Source organism: Ovis canadensis, chromosome 13 (assembly GCF_042477335.2).
Source record: "Ovis canadensis isolate MfBH-ARS-UI-01 breed Bighorn chromosome 13, ARS-UI_OviCan_v2, whole genome shotgun sequence".
Lineage (NCBI taxonomy): Eukaryota > Metazoa > Chordata > Mammalia > Artiodactyla > Bovidae > Ovis > Ovis canadensis.
Window position 1 is genome coordinate 80,244,897 of NC_091257.1, and position 9,283 is coordinate 80,254,179.

General features: G+C 39.5%; 1 protein-coding gene across 7 annotated transcripts in view; it reads right to left on the bottom strand.

The window, feature by feature from the left end:
- CPNE1 (copine 1) overlaps positions 1-8,468 on the bottom strand; it is a 39,642-nt gene extending 31,174 nt beyond the window's left edge. Inside the window, exons 1-2 of one of the 7 annotated variants that reach the window (XM_069548436.1) lie at positions 7,591-7,771; positions 2,256-2,340 (exon numbers count right to left, since the gene is read on the bottom strand). The gene's annotated coding sequence lies outside the window, so the exon portion shown is untranslated. Of the gene's footprint in view, positions 1-2,255; positions 2,341-7,590 lie in introns of all 7 variants that reach the window. The other 6 variants (XM_069548429.1, XM_069548430.1, XM_069548435.1 and 3 more) reach the window with 6 other exon arrangements.
- Positions 8,469-9,283: the final 815 nt, after the last annotated feature.

A 9,283-nucleotide genomic window follows, 5' to 3' on the forward strand; every position in this document is an offset into this window, starting at 1 on the left:
TCTACAGGGGAAAAGATACAAAGAATGTATCAAAGGTAATAGTTAAAACTGGCTCAGAATCTTCCTTATAAACTTAATAACTTTGTAGAACTATTGTAAAATTATTCTATATGGCTTGATCTCATAACAATGAATTTCAAATAATAACACTAAAGCAGATTCAAGTCTCAAATAAGTGATTCCATATTTCACCCTAGAATGAAACAATTTACTAAATATTTTTATAAAAAAAAAAGATACAAGGGATTATGCATTACATACAAGGTTAACACATACTAAGTATCCCAAAGAAATACTGAATAAAATAGCCAAAATGTTAAGATATTTGAAGTCACCACTCCAAAAAGTAGAACCTGGTTACAGCGCCATTCAACATGGCTGTTCCAATTAAAACTCAGGTCCAAGGACTCATTCTCAAACCCTCATTTAATAAGGTCTTGTTTATCCCACAGGGAGGGCTGATAATAAAAAAGAGCTATTTTTTGTTTCTGAACTAGTGAATGAACTTTATTCAGTTATTGTGACCCAACATAACTCCTAAGGTATTTCTGGGTGCTCACTAATCTCCGTAGATAATGTCCATTTTGATATAATCAAAAAGAAAAGTTCCTCCCAGACTTAAATAGAATTTCAGTAAATAGAATTTCAGTATTTCAGTTCATATAGTTTCTAAGAATAAATGCAAAAGCAGCCATTTGTAAAGTGATCCAAAACACATTCTTGAGGCTGAAAAAATTTATTAATTTGAAATTTATGTGGTCAACAACATAGGATGTTTTCCAACCCATTTTAAAAATCAACTTTGAAACATAAATCTATAAAACTGGCTCTGTGATCTTAGGAAAATTATACATTATGTGAGCTTTGGCTTCATCACTTCTCAAGTAAGAACAAAGAAGAGCAAAGTTTCCTGCTGCAAGCTCTAAGGATACTAACTCCATGAAAGCAGCTTTCCAATGTCAAATATTACATGAACACTAATTTCAGGCAACAAAATCTGCAATTATATCTCAATATTATGACTGCTGTACACAAGAGAAATACATTGTTTGGCTTTCAGACACTTTTCCCACACACACCTACACAAAAATAAAAGCCACCTTCAAATTTAACCCAGAAAGATGGACTGGCAAACACAAAATAAGACCACGTAAAACACTAGAAATCTGAAAAGAGGCAGGGGGAAGCTTTTCATTTTTGGTCGAAAGGATCAGTAAGAAAAATTAATACTAAACACATCACACTGATAAGACTCCTTTGCCCTTATTTACTATTTAGCAGTCTCTTAAGAAGTTCATCAAGAAGGTTCTGGTTCATTAAATCAAATTCTCATTCCTTACTAATTCTAAAAGATCGGCTATACAGCAAGCTAAGACAATAATCCATTCAACTTCAAAAATCACTTAATCACTAATTGGGGGAAACATCTTGGGTAATCTAGATCCCCAAAACTTGAGAGAGAGACAAAGATAATGTTAGTTTGCATTAGGACAATAAGATGAGAATTTTAATATGTCCCAAGAATTAAACACAGGGCTTAAGTGACATACACAGTTAAGTCTTCAAACCATCTGCTGCTGAGAGATGGGATTTAGTCAAAGTCTGTACAAGGTACACATGAAAACATGATATTGAAGGTCTGCCCAGATTACCATCTAGAAAAGGGCTGAGTAAACTAAAGTCGTGCACAAGATTTATTCATACAGCCATCCAAAGGGGAGAAGGTTTTAGGTTCTGAAAAAACATGAAATAAAATCTGCTATTCTGCTACAAAGTACCTGTCTGACAGATGAGTCATTTCAATCTATCTTGCTTGAGCGTATCCTAGTTATTTAACAAGAGGGTCAGATTCCAATCAATAAGGTTCCATCTAAAGTCAATTTGTACTCGAAAACATATAACATATATACTTCTGCCATTTTCTCTACCTATTCCACAAAGGAATATTAAAAAAAATACCAATAACAAGCACCTCTATTTGTAGGTGGTCTAAAATGATACCGAGGAAAGAAAACAGCTACTTATTGCCTAATAATGAGGAATTCAGCAGGAGAAATGCATCCATAGGAAACTGACTCCCAAAGGAATCAACAACTTCAAGACACCCGTCCACCCCAATCCCATCCCTCAAATAAGCTTGTTAAAAACAAACAAACAAACAAACAACACAGTTATTATACGTATTTTCATGTTATTTAATAAGCTATCTCATTTTATTTTGTATAAAAACAAACCCTCTATTCAAATTCTCTTACCTGATAAAATAAGAGATGTATTTTCTTAACAAGAAGTAGAGGTCAAGTCAATCCTGTGGGCAACCAATTAAAACCAACTTTTAGACTGCAATAGAGAATAAATGGAGGCAAAAATCAATGCAGGAAACACAAAAATACGCACAGGCCACACTGAACTGTATATTACGAAGGCGAGTAGGAAACCACTGGAGTACATCATTACGAAGTATTAGAAAAAAATATAGGTACCAAAATCCCACGTTTTTTATTTATTATTTGGTATTGCTTTCAAATGCTTTCTCTCAAAATATTATATATTTACACACATCAAGAATGTGTCATAAATTAGCCCAAGAAGAATGAATCAACTGAAAACTAAAACAGTCATAAAGCTCAACTTCACACCTGGTAATTGCTTTAATCACTTGATGATTAAACCAGTCCAGAAAATTCCATAACACAAGTCCAACTGCAATCTATCTCCTCAGATTCCCACCAAATTTTTATGAAAAAGCACAAATTCACACAGTAACAGTTACTGGACAAATTAAGTCATCAACTCAAGGGTATTCAAGGAAATTACTGCAGTTACTCTCTCAAGGTATTTTCCTTTGCACCAAAATAGCAATCGAACAACAAAAAAACACAAATGAAGTAAAAGTTCTGGCTGTAGGAGTTAATTCCTAGTTAAAACCACCAGAGTTCAAAACATTAAGGGAAAGTTTTTTTCTTCTAACACACCAAACTTGTTCCAAGAAACTTGTTAAAAATAAAAAGTCCAGCATATTAAGAGTACTTCCAAAGTAAAAACACATCACTCATCTTTCACTGGAATTTCTCCCAAACTGGTTATGAACAATTCACAAGCAATTTATATGACCAAATGATTAGACAACTATATTCAAGAGTAGAAGAAAATGGTCACTGTTAGGTATTAAGATCAACCACAGAAGCCTACTTAGAATGATGATGCCTATTTTTAGCTATCTGTCAAGATCAAGATACCACCCCTGAGCTTAATATGCATCACTGGAAAGACATTCAAGTTTCAGTGTTACTCCAAACTTTTCTGAAGAACAAGCTAAAATAAACATCAACATCCACTCAAATTACTACTAAAGAACACTGAGATTGTTTTGCCACAAAAAGTTACGCTATATGTCAGAAACAACACTTTCAAAAGTCCAGAGCATTGTGTTAAATTTTTTAATAGTTGTACAATCAACACTAATTTATCTAGAATTCTAAAACTCTTTATTTAAAATGCCACATCTAGTAGTTTAACATGTCACAAAAGGCAACGTAAAACAGAAAAAAGCTTGCTTTACATAAAGTTTATGTTCAAACAAAGAGCATGAATTATTACAGGTTTTTTCCCCTAAACATACAAGTTTGACTAGGGTAATTTTCTAGTTAAGCACTTGTGATGATTCCTACCGGAGATTCCAATTCAAAAGGTCTGGTATGGGGGGGGGGGGGGGGCGTGGGGCGGTGAGGATATGTGCCCTGAAGGCAAGGGAAACAAGTTCCTCAGCGTCCTCCCTTTCAGACCGGAGAAGGTAAGTAAGGTATGTCCACCCACAGAGGAACAAGCTTGGTATCAGCCAGTTAAGCCCAAAGGGAACATGCTATATCTACTACCAAAAATGTCTACAGAGTTGCCAGAAATTACTGAACAAGGAGAAAAATTAAAAGAACCAGCTGAATTTGACAAATCTCTAGTTGAAGTGTATGTAACATGTTGAATTTACATGTTACAAAATCAATCAAGACATAAATTGTTAATCTTCACTATTTCAGCAAAAAAGAAGCTCCACCTCATCCCATACCAAAGAAAAGTACACAGGAAGCTCAGGCCAGAAGCCAGAACTTCACAACTCTTCGTATTACATCCCTTCCTTCAAATAGAAATTCCAAGAACTAAAGTACTTTTGTTTTCAACATCTCGCTTGGAAAGGGACGCAATGATTTAATAGAAGCATTACTGTTTAATAGAAGCATTAGGAACCTACTCATTCCTGCATTCTAAATGTCAGCAAGCAACTAAAAGTAGGATACCAAAATGAAAAATTCATTCCAATCACCTTAAGCTTTAATGAATTTTAGAAAGACTGGAACAATTCTAAGCAACAAAACATCTAAAATGCATGTTTTACCTTCTCACAGAGCTAAGGGAAAGAGAAAATGGCCTTGATTTGCCATTAAATCCACTGATATATATTTTAGAACTAAAACAAGAAGCTTGCTTTAGTATACTTTTGCACTTTATCTTGAGGATTAACTCACATAGTGGCTTTGTTCCCACTTTACAAACACCAGATACATGCACAAATATTTGCTACAAAATTTTAGCATATTATTATGAGAAGACCGATTTTCTTATTTACTAGTCATTCCAAAAACTTGGAATTTCAGGATAAAATGTCTGACAACAATCTTCTTTACCAGGAAGCCAAGGCACAAATAGGAATTTGACCATTTCCACTATTCATTTGGTAATAAACATCTGAAAGTGAATTTTAACTTTGTTTAATCAGTTTTTGATCACAAGAACCAGGGTACAGGTACAATCTAAGATCTTCAGATTCAAAAGAAAACAAACATCAGCACCCCCTGAATGTTCACCACAAAGATGAGTAATAGAGAACCAATCGTACCGGGCACCATGTTACATGCAGCACAACCACATCATGGTATGCATTATGAAAAAGAACACAGCTTCATCGACTTATTTTGTCTCCATCCCCAAATGGATCACATTTCAGGTTCTGGGACTGTCCTTAAAACAAATCTGACACTGAGGGAGATAAACACCTTTGATAGCATATTTCTCCACTTTCTCACTTATCTCCAGTCAGTATTCAAAGGCAGTGAATCAGAAAGACATTTTTAAATATGATATTTATGCTCTTGCAAAAAAAGACTATATTATTTTTTATATCCCCCCAAATGCCAACAAAGTTCATTGTCTTACTGGCTTTAGACTTCAAAGAAACAATATTTCTTCTAACCTAGCCAACCACATTCACCCTCCCTACTGGTTTTAAGGCTTTAATGAACAAAACTCTATGCAAACCAAAAGGTGTATGTGTGGTGGTAGTAAAATCTGACAAAACTATAGATTAAGTGATTTTTCTTAGTTGATCTAAAACACAACAACATTCACTTTTTCCACAAACATTTATCAAGCACTTACTGGCCAGGCAGAAGATCAGAAAAATGGAAGATAGTCACTGCGTTTTAGGCAGGGATATCTAAAAACATCTTTTGCGCAACCGTTACTGACAGAAGTTCTTCCTATTTCATCTAGAGAAGAAAATATTCAATAGAAGGATGGAGTGACTATCTACAAAATGGAATAAAAACAGCATGAATACAGGCGCTGAATTTCAACACCTGGCACACACTGGCCCACAAATCAAGTTTCACATCTAAAAATTGTACCAACCCCCAAATTCATCATGCAAAAATCAGTCATTTGGTATGCCGAAGAAAGTGAAAGAAGCCTCAAGTTTTCTGGAATCAGCATATAACAATGTATTCCAAGTAACTATCATGATGGTTTCTAAAGCTTCACATTTTTCACCTAACAGATATGAACATAAAAAAAATGAAATTATGCATCACAATCCATAAACAAAATAACCAATAATAGAGCATATAAAAGTGATATAAAAATGCATTCCCTGCTTCATTAAAAATTTCCAGAAATAATACCGAGCACATCCTCAACTTTTACAAAACAAGCCAAACATATCATTTTCTTCAGAGATTATTTACCATAAACATTTTTTAACCTCCTGTAACAGTTCCTCCCAGTTTTTTAAAATTCTTAGAAAACGGCTGGACACAATTTCCTTTCACTAAGTCCAGAAATCCTCCACGCTATCAAAACTACGACCAGTCTGGTGTACCTCTACAATTAAAAAAACAAAACGCAACGAGAACGGCCTATACGTCCAGACTCCTAACATTATTTTTTTCAATTGCAAATGCTTTGAAACGCATTACAATGTAAATTAAATAATAAAATCCAAGGAAATTCATGTTAGTACTGCATTTTACAAAAATTACACCATTTAAAACCATACAAGAAGCTTTAAAACAAATACTCGTCCGAAGTCTCTCCTTCAACAAAACCTTCAGTTGCAATCAGTTTTTTAGTAGGTTATATCGACTGGCATCACCTTAATCTTGTATATTTTGGTGCCTGCCAACTATCTCAATTTACATTGTCATCTCTGGGAATCCTGAGCAAGAAGGGTTTTAAGATCCAGAAACCTCGCTTATGTTGTCTATTTCCACTACACAGCTCTCGGTACGTTCAGAGCTGAATAACCCAGAGTAACCCTCACCGGAGCTCAAATTTTCCACTATACGGCAAACACAGTCCATGCACTTACAATCTAGCAACTAAGCCCCCTGCACTAGTGATCTTCCTGTCACTAACCTGTGGATTATCAAAGCAGCTCCCACTCATTTCACGTGGCCGCAAACTACCATCTCCAGCCTTCAATCAAAAACTCAGTTCACTCTCCATCAAAATCACCCAGTCTCCGCATCCCATTGAACCTCCTCCACCTTAAATGCTCGAGGCTCTCTCCCAAGGGACACGTAAAGTGATGCTCTTAGCAGACCCTTCCCTATGCGGGAACCAAGGGCCTAACATCTTAACAATTCTCATAAGGCTCGCGAGGCGGACTCACCCCCACGCTACCCTTGCGGCCTTCTCAAAGTAAGTACACCCCGGAGAACAAGCCCCGCCCCAACGCTGGGCCTCAGATGCTTTTCAAAGCAGCCTCCTCTACCTTCAGGCCTCCATGGCGGCCGGCCAATTCTGACTTCCTACACTCAAGGGAGAGAACCGACTACAGCTCCCTCCCCACAGGTGTGTCCAGTCCCTTTTTTCAGAGGCCTCCATCCCACTTCCGGTGGAGGGAGTGTCCTCACTACGATTATCTCACTTCGGAACACAGTTATAATCTCTGCCCCACGTGAGAGCATAGAGAATCTTGTTCATTTGGAATGTAGCGTGTTTTCACTGCAGTTCCCGTTCCTTTGCGGGCCGCTGGGGCACCCAGCTCTGGCTTCCTCCCCTCTCAGACGACCGGGGCGTCCTCGCTATGGCCTCGAGCCCTCTTCGGTAGGCAGACCATCCTCTCCTGTGTCTTTCTTGCATCCTCTCAGAACTGAGAGGCTCAAGTGGCGCCCCAAGACCCCCTCAGCTAAGCCCCGACCCTTTTGTGTAGGGCGCTCGCTGCGGCGGGCTCCGAGGCCTCCGAAGGCCCCGCCCCGGGCCAAGGGGCGGCTCGAGCCCCGCACAGCCCCGCCCGTTCCGGGGCTGCAGGAGTCTTACCGGCGAGAACTGCGCGGCACCCGAACCCAGACCCGAGTTACCCCCCGCGCGAGTGCCTCCGCCCCGCGGCCGGCAGCCCCAGCCCGAACGGCTTCCCGGAGCCCAGAGCAGCCACCTCCTTCTTCTCCGCTTCACAAGATGGCCGCCGGCCCGCTCCGCAGCTCAGCGTTCCAGAAAGGGCGGGGCAGAGTGGCTGACGTCACGGGGCGTAGCGGCGCAAGCGGGCTGAGCATCTCCGGAAACTCCCGGAAGTTGCCTGTGTTTCTTGTGAGAAGTTTGCGACGTTTGCGCACTAGCTCCGCCTTTAGGGGAGCGACGCTGCTTGATGGGATCAGCTCAAGTGTTTGGCGCTTGGGTTCAAGCAGTTTCTTCTTTTCGAGCCTCTGCGAAAGGTAGAAAATACTGCCTACCTCGCAGAATTGTTTTGAGATTAAAAGGACCACAAAATGGTGGTGAAATTAAAAATTTTCAGCCCGGGGAGACTTACCAGTCCTCGTTAACCTCTCCACGACTGCACTTTGGTATGGTTTTATTATAGAAAAAATTATTCTTGTGCTGCTTTGGTCCTAAGCCTCGCAGACTCCGCTTGCTCGTATATATCCTATCTCTTGATTAATGTTACCATAATTGAACTAATCTTCCAAGGCAGAAAAAGAGGCAATTGACTAACAAATTCAGGGACTAAATTCCCCACAACTCCCAAGTTTGGGGAAGATTTGTGTTGCAGACTAGCCTGGTGCTAGCTGCTGCTGCTGATGCTCCTAAGTCGCGTCAGTCGTGTCCGACTCTGCGATCCCACAGATGGCAGCCCACCAGGCCCCGCCACCCCTGGGATTATCCAGGCAAGAACGATGGAGTGGGTTGCCATTTCCTTCTCCAGTGCATGAAAGTGAAAAGTGAGTGAAGTCGCTCAGTCGTGTCCGACTCTTCGCGACCCTATGGACTGTAGCCCACCAGGCTCCTCCGTCCATGGGATTTTCCAGGCAAGAGTACTGGAGTAGGGTGCCAGATCACGCTTTTAAACAAATGTATGATGCTGGGAAAGACTGAGGGCAGGAGGAGAAGGGGACGACAGTGGATGAGATGGTTGGATGGCATCGCCAACACAATGGACATGGGTTTGGGTGGACTCCGGGAGTTGTTGATGGACGGGGAGGCCTGGCGTGCTGTGGTTCATGGGGTCGCAAAGAGTCGGACACGACTGAGCGACTGAACTGATACTTCATTATATATACTTTTTGCAGGTAAAATGCAGTACGTTAAGAACAAAACAACGTGGTACCCAGAATTGAATCCTGGAGTAGAAAAAGGACATTAGTGGGGAAACTGGTGAAATCTGAATGAAATCTGAAGTTTAGTTAATACTGATGTACAGATGTCAGTCTCTTAGTTTTGACATCATAGTTTTATGTAAGATGTTAAAAATTAGAGGAAATTGGGTGATAGACATGCAACTCTCTACTATCTTTGCAACATTTCTCTAAATCTAAGATTATTCAAAATAAAACAATTTATTCAAAAAACTATTAATTCCATCTCCTCCTTCTCGTTTGTCTGCATTTACCATGCTTTAGCCTCGTGGCCTTCAAACTTTGAGTATCACTCACATGAGAAATATATTTGCAACCTGTAAACTCATTAAAATGTGTGATAAAAATAAGATACTTAACATATGTGCTATACCGTTGGTGGG